The sequence below is a fragment of the Tamandua tetradactyla genome, chromosome 10 (genome assembly GCF_023851605.1).
Source record: "Tamandua tetradactyla isolate mTamTet1 chromosome 10, mTamTet1.pri, whole genome shotgun sequence".
Classification (NCBI taxonomy): Eukaryota; Metazoa; Chordata; class Mammalia; order Pilosa; family Myrmecophagidae; genus Tamandua; species Tamandua tetradactyla.
Window position 1 is genome coordinate 58287557 of NC_135336.1, and position 14931 is coordinate 58302487.

Below are 14931 nucleotides of genomic sequence, written 5' to 3' on the forward strand. Positions count from 1 at the left end.
CACAAACACGTATTTCCCGTTTTTTTTCTTCTGGTTCTTTGTGCACATCCTATGAGCTTTAAGAGATCTTTTGAAGTCAAAATGGAATAGGCAGTACACTGTATTCACTGATATCATTTTGAAACTGTCTGACCCATTATTACATAAAGATGAGCGTTTCACTTAATAAAGCCTTAGAGTAACACAATTTGTTACACCATAATTAAAGATGGACACATCTGTTCCATTTTAATTCAAACCCCTTTGAACATAATTACATAAAGCTGCAAGAACAGAAATTCTCAGCCTTAGAAATTCACTATCAAAAAAAAATCATTCTGTATGCAAAAACTACGCGGTCAAAGGACAATTTGTAAAATGAAGTCAAATCGATGTCACTCACTCTGTATCAAAGCATGAAATATAGCTAAGACCCTGGATTAAAGTCCTGTCTTCATATGAAAGCCATAATTAGTTAAGGGAACCCAGGTGAACAACCGTCTCTATAAAACATACTAGCCTTCCATGTGGCAAAGTGCTATCTTTATATATTTCCTTAGCCCATAGATAAATGAAAAAAGGAAGGAACAAACACTAAGGATATTAACAGGAAAAACTAATGTAGGAGACATTCATGCCTCACCTTTAAAAATCCTAGTAAATTAAAATTTTCAATCATATTGATTTTATAGCTCTTACACACAAAGTACTATATAGCCTCTTGATTCAGGCCTAGAATTTATATCCAAAATAGCTTTTTTATGTTAATAACAATCAGATGTATAATTAAAGAAAGCAGAGGTAGAGGAAACCCGATGATTTCAGGACAAATTCTAAGAATTTAATAACATTAGCTAAATGGCAAGCCGTGCACACAAATATCCCTGAAATGTAGGCTGTAGTCTGTTTTATTTATGTTTCCATATCCTGAAGATGACTTAATGAGGAGATGCAATCAGGATTAGCTAAGCAGTGAGAACTTGGAGGGAACAGAGTGGCAGTAAGATTTATATAAATATTTGCAGAGACTGGGAACAGCAGATGCTCATATAATCCAGACAATGTGTGTGCACTTGATTTTAAAATAAAATAAAACAGTTGAAAGCCAAAATATAATTAATCAGAGGAAATGCTTTAATCAACATCTTCCAAATCCTTAAGCACTGCTGAAAAGATTAAAGGCATATAAGAAATTAAAATACGTATTCAAAAGGAAACTAGAGTTAGTATTTTCTGACATTCGCCTTTTATTTCAGAGGCAGAATAGAGCATGCAATTAATATGCGTTTTCAATTGCTGCCAACTAGTGAAATTTCCTAGGTGTTTAAGGTACTAAATATATCACCTAAGACTGCCTGTATGATTTACAATGTGGTAATGGTATCTCTTCCTTCATTATTAATTTATCATGAGGAATGGGCATGCTCGCTCTATTTCCTGTAGTTCTAAACTGAAATCTTTCCAGCAAAATGGGAAATGGCAAGTTTAAATAAGTGTCAGCTTTACATTAATAGATTATCTACATAGATTTTTTTAAGGCGAATATCAAAAAAAGAATTAAAACATCTAATCCATGTAGACATACAATTTATATCATGTAGACCAGCAATAAATATGATTAACTTTAAACTCAGTTTGGGGCTCAGTTCTTGTCAATTTAAAATCTCTCCTGCTCTTATTTCTGATATTTTCTGCCCCAGAAATGATAAGCTATTCAATAGGAACCTATAATTATTACTAAAGGTCAGAGAAAACAATTTAAATGGAGGATTTTAGAACATCATCAGGAAACAAAAAGCACATGCCTTCTTTGCAAGTTCAAAATATATAGATACTTAAAACAGAGCATTTGTCTTTTACAAATTTCATTGGCAACAGAAATTGTTTCAAATGGCTCACCAGTTTAACTGATTATAAACATGTTATTTAGTGTCAAGTGAGCTCCTACAGATAGTGAACACCTTGCTTCTCTGTTAATTTGAAGAATACTTTTTAAACAGCACTTGAGCTTGCTCACAATTTCTAGCAGAAATGTTACTACTATCTACTATAATTCTATCAAAAAGTCTGTAGCCCTTGGGATTGGAAATCATGAAATCTTTACATTTTAATTCTTCTGAAATATTGCTGAAATTATTCTTAGAGAAATGCCAGGAGTCAGAATTTCTTATTATGTGCCATCCTATAAATAAATCTTAATAATAGGGTCAATTGATTGATCTGCGAGAGCCATGGTGATATCTAAGTCAGGAGAATGAAAACAGCTATGTGGTCATTTCTTTTGTGTTCTATCATAATAATGCTAACTTTGAAAGACATTGCATTTATTGTGTTTTATATACCTGTTGTCTGATGTTATGTTTCAGGGAAAGAAAGTCTGGATTAAGTGAAAGGAAACATAAAGATTCATTTCTCGGACTCCTAGATGGCATCTGTTTAGTAATTTAGGTGCAATGGCCCTTTGATCTCTGAATCATTGACCCTGTATACTTCTTTGTCATGTGAGTTTATTGCTATTAAAATAATTTATTCCTTACACAAAATCTGAAAAATAGCTTTTTTGAGCTATCAATATTTTTATCAAAGGGATTGTGTACTTAAATCAGTGACTTTCACAAAATGAATTCAACTACTGATTGGTAAGCAAGCCTAATGAGAATGCCTGTTAAGAATATAACCATATCTTCGAATAGAGTCCCTGGAGAGACAGGGATGCAAAGACTAATGATATGAATGCTTTCTTTATTCTGTCTCTTTTTTCCCCATTTCTTGTCACCACACCACAGAAGTGGACACAGAGTTTAATTATTAGAGTGTTTGAATATAATTATCACCATCTACCAAATTTGACACGTATCAAAAGAAATCAGAGATTAATTCTATTAGGTATTAGACACCATAACCGGAGATCTGAACCTCATCTCTGCTATTGTGTGGCTTTGTAATCTTCTGCAACTTACTAAAACTCTCTGGGCCATGTCTATTTTATGAGGGAATTAGTTCAGGGAAGTGCCACTCCAAAATACTTTTATTCTGGGCATTCTCAGGAGCAAGGCAGGGCATAAAAGTAACCACACATGAAAAATTCTCATTCATACAGAACCATGCTAAGTAAAACAAAGTTCAGTTCTTTGTCATGAAGCCAAATTTCAAGTGTTTATTGCCACATGTGGCTGATGGCTACCATTAAAAATGGAAATTCTACATAAATGACTATGCTATATCTATTAGTTCCTGGAAACAGAGGTGATACAAGCCAAAATTATCAGCTTGATTCCAGAAGTTAATATATGTAGCACAGTCATCTATGTACAGTTTTTAAACTAGTGCTCTAATGCTTTTTTTGTTTTTGTTTAGTTTTGTTTTACTGAGGAGAAAGGAATGTACAAACGGCTGCATCGTTTTTTGAAGAAGAAGTTGTAGGCTTACAAAAGAATCATGCATACAATACAGAGTTCCTATATACGAGCCTATTATTAACAACTTGGATTAATGTGGTATATTTCTTGATATTGTAGAAAGAACATTTTATAATTGTACTATTAACTATAGTACATGGTTTATTTTAGGGTTCACTATTGTTATTTTGTTTTTTTTTTTGTACAGTCCCATGGATTTTTTAAAATCTTTTATTCTATTTTTCTTAAATAAAACAAAATTTCCCCCTTTAACCACATTCAAATATTCATTCCAGTGCTGTAAATTGCATTCACAATGTTGCACTACCATAACCACCAACCATTATCTAAACTTTTCCATCATCAAAAGAGAAACTGGATAATTTGAACATTAACTTTCCTTTTTCTATTCTCACCCTGTCCCCCTAGTAAACTACATTCTACTTTCTGACTCTATGAATTTACTTATTCTAATTATTTCATATCAATGAGATCAAACAGTATTTGTCCTTTTGTACCTGGCTTATTTCGCTCAACATGACATCTTTAAGGTTCATCCATGTTGTCACATGTATCAGAACTTCATTACATTTTATGGTTGAATAATATTCCTTGTGTGTTTATATGTTATTCTGGCTTGAAAGGATGTATGGACCCTAGAAAAGCCATGTTTTAATCAAAATCCCATTTCATAAAGGCAGAATAGTCCCTATTCAATACTGTATGTTTGAAACTGTAATTAGATCATCTCCCTAGAGATGTGATTTAATCAAGAATGGTTGTTAAACTGGATTAGATGATGACATGTCTCCACCCATTTGGGTGGGTCTTGACTGGTTTCTGAAGTCCTATAAAAGAGGAAACATTTTGGAGAATGAGAGATTCAGAGAGAGCAGAGCAGAACGACATAGCCACGAGAAGCAGAGTCAGCGACCTTTGGAGATGAAGAAGGAAAATGCCTCCTGGAGAGCTTCACGAAACAGGAAGCCAGGAGAAGAAGCTAGCAGATGACACTGTGTTTGCCATGTGCCCTTCCAGCTGAGAGAGGAACCCTGACCATGTTCATCATGTGCCTTTCCAGATGAGAGAGAAACTCTGACTGTGTTTGCCATGTGCCCTTTCACTTGAGAGAGAAACCCTGAACTTTATCAGCCTTCTTGAATCAAGGTATCTTTCCCTGGATGCCTGTGATTAGACATTTCTATAGACTTGTTTAATTGGGACATTTTCTCAGTCTAAGAACTGTTAACTAGCAACTTATAAATTCCCCTTTTTAAGAGCCATTCCATTTCTGGTGAATTGCATTCTGGCAGCTAGCAAACTAGAACATATGTCTATACAATACTGTAGTGAAGATTTGTTTTGAGGATTATTTATCACACAGTAGTGCTAATACAGAAGAAAAAAATCACACATACACTTATTTTCAAGTAGATTGAGTTATATACCATCGCAAAGTGTTTTGGTTTACTGAAGCTGCCAGAATGCAATATACCAGAAAAGAATTGGCTTTTATTAGGATACAAGTTAACAGTTCCAAGGCTGTGAAAATGTCCAAATTAAGGCATCAACAAGAAGACATCTGAACTCTGAAGAAAGGCCGCTTGTATCCAAAACACCTTTGTCAGCTGGGAAGGCGTGTGGCTGGCATCCGCTGGTCCTTTACTCCTGGGCTTTGTTTTTCTCAGCCTCTGTTTCTACTGGCTTTCTCTCTAAGCATCTATAGGTCCTTGCTTGCTTCTTCAGGGACAACTCTTTGAGCTCTCTGTGTCCTGCAGGTCTCTTCTCAGTATCTCTAGGACATCTCTCTCTAAGCTTCTGTGGGGCTTCTCTTAGCTTCTCCAGAGCAAACTCTGGATTTCATCCTTTAGCTTCCCTTGGCTGTCCCCAGATTCTGGTTCTTTCAGTTTCTGTGGGTCCTTGTTTAGTATCTCCCAGGACATTACTGTCTCCAAGTGTCTGTGTTCTGATTTCCAAATTATCCGCCTCTTAAAGGACTCCAGTAAGTGAATTAAGACCCATGTTAAATAGATGGGGTCACATCTCCATGGAAACAACCTAATCAAAAGGTCTCATCCAACAATAGTTCTGCCCCCACAAGATTAGATTTAAAAAGCATGGCTTTTCTGGGGTACATAACAGACTCAAACCAGCACACAAAGAAATGTTCTTTCTCTTAATCTGTATTCCTGTGGTTGTGACCTCATGTGTAAACAGAACATTTTGAAGATGTTATTTTTAGTTGAGTTGTAGCCAAGTGAATTGGGGTGAGTCTTAATCCATATTACAGGGCGCCTTATAAAAGAGGAAGCCAGAAGTCAGGGAAATATGAGAGAAGCCCAAAACAGGAAGTCATTGGAAATTGGGAGAGCAGACACAGAAAGGAGAGGACATTGCCATGTGACAGGGATGCAGAAATACAAGCCAAGGAATCCCAAGGATTTCCAGCAGCCAACACCAAAATGCTACAGATTCTAGGAAAAAGCAAACCTGGCCAGTATCTTAATATCTTCTAGTCTCAAAACTATGAATCAATCAATTCCTTTTATTTAAGACAACTCACTGTGTGGTATTTTTCATAGCAGCCTGCAAATGAAGAGACCTATCAAACAAAAACACCTATTCAAACTAATATATAGGCAGACAATCCAGGATTGACAAAGTTTAGTGACTTAGAATTAACAGTGCCTAGTTAATGATGTACATGTTTTTATATGATCCTCTACCTATCAAGAAAGAATACAATAAATAAAAATGGTACAATATAGAGCAATCATAGAACAACCAGGATTGTTTCAAACATGTTTGAATTTTTTCAATTTTCTCAAGTAGTCACTTTTCAGAAAAAAAGACTTGCTTTTACGTTCTCTGATTTCTACATTCAAATTTCTCAAGTCATCACCTTTCAGAAAAAAAGACTTGCTTTTACATTCTCTGAAATATTCTTATGAATAACCCTAGTAGTAGTGTTAGCGTTTAATAATTTGGGGGCATATTTAGTGTTTGAAAATAGTCCAAGATTATTTAAAGCCCAGTCTGGATTAGAAATATAACTTCTAATTATAATTAAAGTGGAACTAAAAGTAGTAAGACATTTCTTCTATGGGAATAATAATGCTATTTATTGAGTGCTCATGAATTATCAAGAAGTGCTATGTGTTTTGCATAAGTATAGCTAGTCTGCAAAGTTATTTCTCAGTATTACAGATGAGGAAACAGCTGTTGTAAGAATTTTCATAACTTGCCTGATGTTACATGACAGACACATCAGAAAAAAGACTCTAACCGAAGAATATCTAACTAGCTAGAGCAAATCTAGGATGCTAAGGTTGTTTCTGAATGAGAAATTTCAAAAGCCATTTTCTCGTTTACAATTCTTTTTATTTCCACATCTATAATGATAACATATTAATCGTGATTCAGGTCAATATTTAATGTACACTCTATCACCTGAATTTTAAAGAAAATATTGATTATCACACCTAGATTATTTTTAATGTAGAAATAAATTAAAATCCTGCAAAGAAAATGAAAAAACTTTCTTCAGATAATTGTTATAGTTAATTATCAATCATTTAGCATAGTTTTCATAAATTTCACATGGATGCTTCATTTTTAATTGAAAAGTAAATATGCAGTCATATAAATCTGCAGTGTGAGAAAACTTGAAAAATCATATGAATGCTATCATAATTTGGAGCCAGAAAAACCCATGTTTTTCTTTTAATCCATTCTGTAGGTACAGACCTACTGTGGGTGGGACCTTTTGGTTAGGTTGTTTCAATTGACATGTGATTCACCCAATTCATTAATCCTTTACTGGAGCCCTTTATGAGGGCATTGGAGAGAAATGTTCCAGAGATGCTAAGAGAGAACGCACAGATGCTCGGAGATAAAGTTACTGGAATCAGAAACTGAAAGCAAACTTGGAGGGAAGGACCAACAGATGCCGGCCATGTGCCTTCCCATGTAACAGAGTTGTCGCAGGTGCTGGTGGCCTTTCTTCAGAGAAGGTATACTCTTGTTGCTGCCTTAACATGGACGTTTCCACAGCCTTAGAACTGTAACTTACAACCTAATAAATCCCCATTGTTAAAAGCCAGCCTCTTACTGATATATTGCATTTTGGTAGCTTTAGCAAATCAAAACAGATGGAAATGCTAAATTGCTTGATCTAGCATGCAAACATTGATTCCAAATTATCTGTTAGTTTATGAAGCTAGTATAGAGCTTCAAAATATGAAATGATCTCATATGTAGTTAGTTCAATAAGACAAAGATTCATATAAATACCACGTACCATTGAACACTACCAATTAAGTATATAAACCTAAGATAAAACTGTTCAGGTGGCATACCAGACAAAGCAGAATTATTACAGACAGTTTGTACCAATTAAGAAAGTTCAAGCAGTTATTTAAGTACCTGAGGCTATCCATTAGCGTGTGAAGCTCAAAGAAATCACCAAAGCATAATTATATCCAGCCTAATGATTGGCACTTAAGTTTAAAAGAGGTTGAGAAAGCCCCACAGGTTATTACTGAACAAATAGCTCCAGATCACAACACCAGAGATATCTTAGAAGAACAAGATTATAGAGAAGAGATCTTGGTACTTAAGAAAATCTGTACGACTTTTGAAGAAAGAGAAGATTTAAAGTAGAAACTAGTATCTGAAAAGCAATATCAATGGATCAGCATATAATATATCATTCATGAACAATCTGGTTTTAAACAACATGCACATAAACCACACACAACTTTAAAAAATGGAGAAAATGTTATAAATCTTAAATTCAATCTTAGAGACAGTGTTCACTTACTTAGAAGTTTCTTTTCTATAGATGTGTCTTAATCCATTTAATCATGCTCCTAAAAACTATCTCATGGCAGGCAATTAAGACTCTGAAAGCATTCAGAATATACATCTGTGTACCCATTCCTTTTGAAACAAGAAAAGAAAATTACTTAGCTGTAATTCTTACTTTCAATGAGTCGTAATTACAATGACTCTAAACCTTTTGAACTCAAGTGTTTCTCTAGTGCATTTAAGAAAATATATTCCTCCCTGCAAGTTTAAAGTAATTCAATATCCTCACAAATACATGAAAGCATCTCCCAATCTTAAGAACCAACGTGTATCTAAAAGTATAGATTTATATTTCAAGACAGAAATGGTGAATGCAGACATTAAAGTAATGACCCTGAAGAATAAGAAAAGAAGAAAACAAATTCACTTCAAAATACCTAAATAAAAGATCTCTCCATTTAAGGAAACAGCCACAACATCTCACCCACCATGCTTGGAATTTACTTTGATTAAAATTCTTTTTACCCAAGAATTAAGTGTTTGTCAATGTTCAAAGATTTACACAGAAGACTAAGTCTGTATTGAAAATAATATTGCAGATAATTTAATTATTGATGATTCAGAATCCCCTTCAGGATTTTTTCCCTGCCCTAAGTATCTTCATTAGAGACATCAATTATCATTGCACAACTTTGAAGGTATAGAATGCATAGGAAATGGACTTTAATGCTACATATTTTTAAATATATAGTTGGAATAAGTCTGAGTTTTTAGTTTATTTAATGGTCATTTATCCCTTAAACACAGAAACAAGTAGAAAAAAGTTTGTTCATTGACAATTTTTAGATGTTGGATTTGTAGGTCAACAAGACCACACACGCACATGCACATACATACACGCACACACGACCTAGTACAACACAGAAAGACTTTAGCTGCCATTATATACAAGCCGGGTAGCCAGGAACTCACCACTACACTCCAGTTGCTGAAACATCCTTCTCATCTCTTTAGCTAAAATGTCTCCTGAATGGTCATTGCATTTTCACTGATAAAAAAATGAGCAGGATCTCCTTACCCCATGGCTTCAATCCGTGGTGCCATGAGAGCCCTTGGTGTCCTATCCCCACTACTGGAAGGTCAGGATGTTTCCACTCCCACCTTCAGACCCACTTCATAATGGGAGATGTGTTCCAGAATCTTGGGTGGGAAATTAGAATAAGTTTTCTCATAGAAATAAAAGTCTGAATAGTTGAAACTTCCTAAAGTAATTAATAATGCAATTCAGCTACTTTATAGGACTTTACGGGCTGGCCAGGATAAACTACCTCATATAACATCAGTATTAACAGAAAAATGTATTTTGAGTTTTAAAATAACAAAAATTGATTTGTGAAATATATCCTGATCATAATTTTGGGAATTCCTATGAATTTAAAATACAAAGGAAGAAATAAAAATTACTACTCTATAAAATTATAGAATTTTACATAAATATTAGTGAATATACTTTGCAAATATTTACATTGGAAATGACCACACTGTAAATAAGAGAGTCGGGGGAGCAAAGGGTTTTTCACTATATATATATAGGAGACATGAGAATTCAAGTCAAATAGTCATGTGTACAAAAGATTTTTTTCCCTTAACTCAACTCAACTGGCTGTTTTGTTTTATTTTTCTTCTATAGGCTTGATAAGACTGGAAAATTCTCTCATTTTCTGGGAGATAATTTACTATACTATCACTTTGGGGGGCTCTTTACTGGATTATCCTACTTAACATGGTACTTAAATGAAGAAAAAACAAAAAATGGGTGGGCAACGGGGGCTCAGTAGCTGAGTTCTCGCCTGCCATGCCATGCTGGAGACCTGGGTTCGTTTCCCAGTGCCTGCCCATGTGATAGAAAAAAAAGAAAAGAAAATAAACAAAAAACTTCTCTTGCTTTTCTTGACCTCCCTCTCCACACTATTATTTGATTCCTTTTCCTCCTTTGGCAGCAAAGTTTTTTGAGACACTAAACTTTTGCCTTTACTTATTGTTTCCAATTTCTTTGCTCTCATTCTCTCTTGAACCTGCTCTAATCAAGCTTTAAACACACCACACTACCAAACTTTTCTTTCCAAGATCATTATTGACTTCCATGTTGTTCAATCTAATTGTCTAATTGTCTTATCTTATCTGACTTGATAGCACCATTTGAAACAGTTGATCATTACCTCCTTTTTTTTTTTTTAGAGTAAGCAGAGGAAAAGTTTATTGAATATGCATGTGGAGAAGGGGCATGCGGGTACTCTCACAAGAAAAAGGGGATGATAGGTGTAGAGATCTCAACACTCTGAGGCAACTTACATTTTTCTTTTTTAGGGACTGTGTGGGGCAGGGTGCACGGTCCAGGAATCGAACCAGGTCTCCCGCATGGAAGGTGAGCATCCTACCACTGAACCACCCATGCACCCAAGGCAGTTTGCTTTTATAGATTAACTTTACTTACTCACCATCCCCCTTCCTCATTCAAGGCTCTTTTTCTTCCCCTCCCTTCTCTCCCAGAAGATGGCTCGTAGTAGATAGTTCATTTGGATGGGTTGGGTTGGCTTCATTCTTTCTCCTTAAATGTGGGGGTCCATTGGCACTTCAGGTGCTGTTTGTTGCTACTCTTCTTAGATAATTTTTTCCTTGAGGCCTGACTCCCTCTGAGAATTTGTCCTTTCCCCAACCAAGCCACTACTCTATCTCTTTTTCCTTTAATCTAAAGGGACCTTGGGCCATCTTCTGTAACTGCTTCAAACTGTCAGTGAGTCATAGGCCCTACACATGAGAGCACAGCATTTTCTGACTATACTATTGAGGGTGGCTGGTTGAGTATGGGGAAGATGAGCATAGACTCTGGTGGGGAGAGGTTTGTTGTGAAAGGTCCCTAATCTGGAAGAAACAAACTGGATGAGAAAATGTACACATGGTTTGAACAGAAGCAAGATGGAATTCAGGGTATTTTTTAGAGTTTTTAAGAACACTGTGGTTGAAGTTGGAATAGTATGGCAATTCGCAATATCTGGCTGAAATCTGCATAACTCTTAAAATGACTTCTTAACTTTATTTGAAATTTCCGGAATATTTCACTATATATATATATATATATATATATATATATATATATATATACCACTGTTTTTTTATCCACTTGTCTGTTGATAGACATTTGGGCTCTTTCCATCTCTTGGCAATCATGAATAATGCTGCGATAAACATGTAAATGTCCATTCATATCCCTGCTTTAAGTTCCTCCAAATATATACCTGGTAATGGGGTTGCTGGGTCATATGGCAATTCTATATTTAGCTTCTTGAGGAACCACCAAACTACCTTCCAGAATGATTCACTTTTAAAAATTGTTTGCTAAAAGGCATGAGAAAGGTACCACCAAGTCAGTTAATTATAATAAGCTAAGGAAAATCACTCAGGGGCAAGAAGAAAACCCAGCCTTGTTCCGGGGTAGGTTAGTGGAAGCCCTAAAAATGTATGCTAATGTAATTCTGGATTCTTGGAAAAGTCAGATATTGCTGGGCACTCATTTCATCAGCCAACCTGCCACTGACATTCCAGGAAAGCTGAAAAAGTTTTCCCTGTGCCTACAAACTTCCAGTAATGACCTATTCCTTTTCTGTCCTTGATGACTGAAACAAGGCTGAGGAGGAAGAGAAGGCAATGAGAGGTAACAGAAAGACCATAGAACAGGCCTAGCTTATTGCATCACTGTTAAAAGTGCCACGCCCCCTCAACATCACCCAAATCACGGCTCCAAGCCTTAAAGGCCTTGCTTCAGTTGTGGCTCAGAGGGCCCCTGGCAGAGACAGGGGCCCCTGCTAGAAATCTTAAATGATTTTTGCCCTCAGGACCCACTGGAGCCTTGCACCAAGTGCTAAATATTCTGGAATATTTCACAATGGAATATTAGGAAGCCATGACTTTGCTCTGAATAAAGCCAGAAACAAAAGGACAAATACTGTATGGTCTCAACAATGTGTATTAATGATTATGAGCATATTCTGAGAGTTAAAGTTAAGAACACAGATTATCAGGTGAAAGACAGAGGATAGAGTTTGGGCACTTGATGCTGAAGGAATACAGAACATTCACTAGGATTGATTGTAAAGTGTAAAGATCCAGACATGAATAGCACAATACTATGTGATGGTTGCACAATATTATACGTACAATGAACAAAGCTGAATGTGAGTATGGTTGAGAAAGGAAGGCTAAGGACATGTAAGACACCAGATAGAAAGATAGAGGACAAAAACTGGAACTGTATAACATAGCAAAACTTAGAGTGGACAATGATAGTAATTAAATGTACAAATATAAGAAAGTGTTTTTTGGTTTTGTTTTTGTTTTCTTTTTTTGGCCTGGGCAGGCTCCAGGAATCAAACCTAGATCTCTGGTTTGGCAGGCAAAAATTCTGCCACTGAGCCACAAGTGGCTGCAACAGTTTTGTTCTCTTTTTTTCTTTTTTTTTTCTCTCTGTATAAGAAAGTTTTTACTTGATGGTAAACAATTGATGGTCACCATTGCAAGGTGCTAAAAAATGGGATGGTACATTGAAAAAAATACAATTGATACAAACTAGGATCCATGGTTAACAGTAATATTGTAGTGTTCTTTTATTGATTTTAACAAAGGTAATACACCAAAGCTAAACGTCAATAAGTGGTGGATATACGGGAGGGATACAGAATCCGTGTCATTGTTGCTGTTTTTCCTCTCCCTCTTTTTCTCTTTTCTCCTCCTCTTCTTTCTTTGCAGAAGAAATGGAAATGTTCTCACATACATTGTAAAGGTAAATGCATAACTATGTGATTATACTGAAACCATTGTTTGTACGCATAGGATGGATTGTATGGTGCATGAATAAAGCTATTTAAAAAATAAGCAGGAGGGTACAAGTGCTGGAGAAGATGTAGAGAGAGATAAACACCTATTCACTGTAGGTAGGGAAGTAGAATGGTGCACTCCCTCTGGAGTGCAGTGTGGTGGTTCCAGAGGAGGCTAAGTATAGGGATACCACATGATCCTGCAATCCTATTTTTAAACAAAGATTTGGGAGAACTGAAAGCAGGGACACGAATAAGCATTTGCACACTGGTGTTTATGCTGGCATTACTCATGATTTGCAATAGATGGAGAAAGCCTAAGGGTACACTGACTGATGAACAGAAGGGCAAACCATGGTGTATACATATGATGGAATACTGAGCAGGTGGATAAAGGAAGGAAGTCATGTGGCATGCAACTAGGTGAATGAACTTTGAGGACATTACATTGAGTAAAATTAGCCTGGTAGCTCCCTAGAACAGGGAATTCTTCTTGGAGTATCAGTCTCTCCAAAAGTATCAGCCAGTTTCATTCCTATCCACATAAGGTTAGCACCCCAGTATGGAAAAGTTAAAATTGTCATCGCCCAAATGAGAAGGAGGAATTATAATGGAGAAATTAGGATTTAACAAATGGCTGGGACTACTGACTCATGATATAGATTTTTTTTAGTGTGTCTAGTGTTTTAGAATAGCTGGAAAGAAATACCTGAAGTCGCTGAACTGTAGTCCAGTAGCCTTGATCTTTGATAATGATTATACAACTATATTGCAAAGAAAAAAAAGTCAATTGTCCATGTTTGTATGGACCTACTTCTGGATGTTTTGTTCTGTTCCACAATAATACACTAACTTATTTAACCTACCTCAGTCATAAGTCTTAATATTGGGTAGAGTACAATACTAGTGGTCAATAAGAGGGAGTAGTAAGGGGTATGGGTTATATTTTAGTTTGTCAATTTTGCCAGAAATGCAACTTACCAGAAATGGGTTGGCTTTATAAAGGGAATTTGTTAAGTTACAAGGTTACTGTTCTAAAGCCATAAAAACATCCAAACTAAGGCATCCAGAGAAAAATACCTTGACTCAAGAACGGCCAGTGGTGTGAGACACCTCTGTTAGTTGGGAAGGCATGTGGCTGGCATCTACTGGTCCTTCAGCTTCTGGTTTCAAAGAGCTTCCCCAGGGATATTTTCTTTCTGCATCTGAAAACAGCTCTGTCAGCTCTGAGCTTTTTATAAAACGGCTCCCTCTTGAAGGACTTCAGTAAGTCAACCAATTCGAATCAGTGGAGAAACATCACCATGGAAACCACTTATTCAAAAGTTCCATCTCTAATTTGTAGGGTCAAATCTCCATGGAAACAATGTGATCAAAAAGATCTCACCAAAAATTCAATGGGACACATCTCCATTGAAAGAACCTAATCAAAAGGTCCTACCCTAAACAATTTTGAATCAGGATTAGAGAACATGGATTTTGTGGGGCACACAACAGTTTCAAACCAGCACATTTCACACTCTGTACCTCAAAAAGAAATGCTTTTTCCAAATGCAAAATACACTTACTCCATCACAATATCACAAACCTTAAACCATTTCAGTAACAAAACAAATACATGCAAAGTCATAATAGTACCAAATTTCATCAAAGTCTTCAGCAGGCATGGTCTGTCCTAATGTAAAATTCTTCTCAGGTTGTGGACTTGTGAACTAAGAGCAAGTTACCTGCTGCCAAGGGACAGTCAGAGGATAAATATTCCCATTTTCATAGGGAAAAATTGGGACAGTCAGAGGATAAATATTCCCATTTCCATAGGTAAAAATTGGAAGGAACACAGAAGTCACTGGACCCAAACAGTTCTGGAAACTTGC

The 14931-nt window shown here is 36.0% G+C and overlaps 1 protein-coding gene across 8 annotated transcripts in view; it reads right to left on the reverse strand.

The window, feature by feature from the left end:
- Positions 1-14332, reverse strand: part of CSNK2A2IP (casein kinase 2 subunit alpha' interacting protein) — a 287809-nt gene extending 273477 nt beyond the window's left edge. Inside the window, exons 1-2 of one of the 8 annotated variants that reach the window (XM_077118679.1) lie at positions 9265-9342; positions 8200-8318 (exon numbers count right to left, since the gene is read on the reverse strand). The gene's annotated coding sequence lies outside the window, so the exon portion shown is untranslated. Of the gene's footprint in view, positions 1-8199; positions 8319-9158; positions 9359-14137 lie in introns of those variants that run through there. The other 7 variants (XM_077118678.1, XM_077118680.1, XM_077118672.1 and 4 more) reach the window with 7 other exon arrangements.
- Positions 14333-14931: the final 599 nt, after the last annotated feature.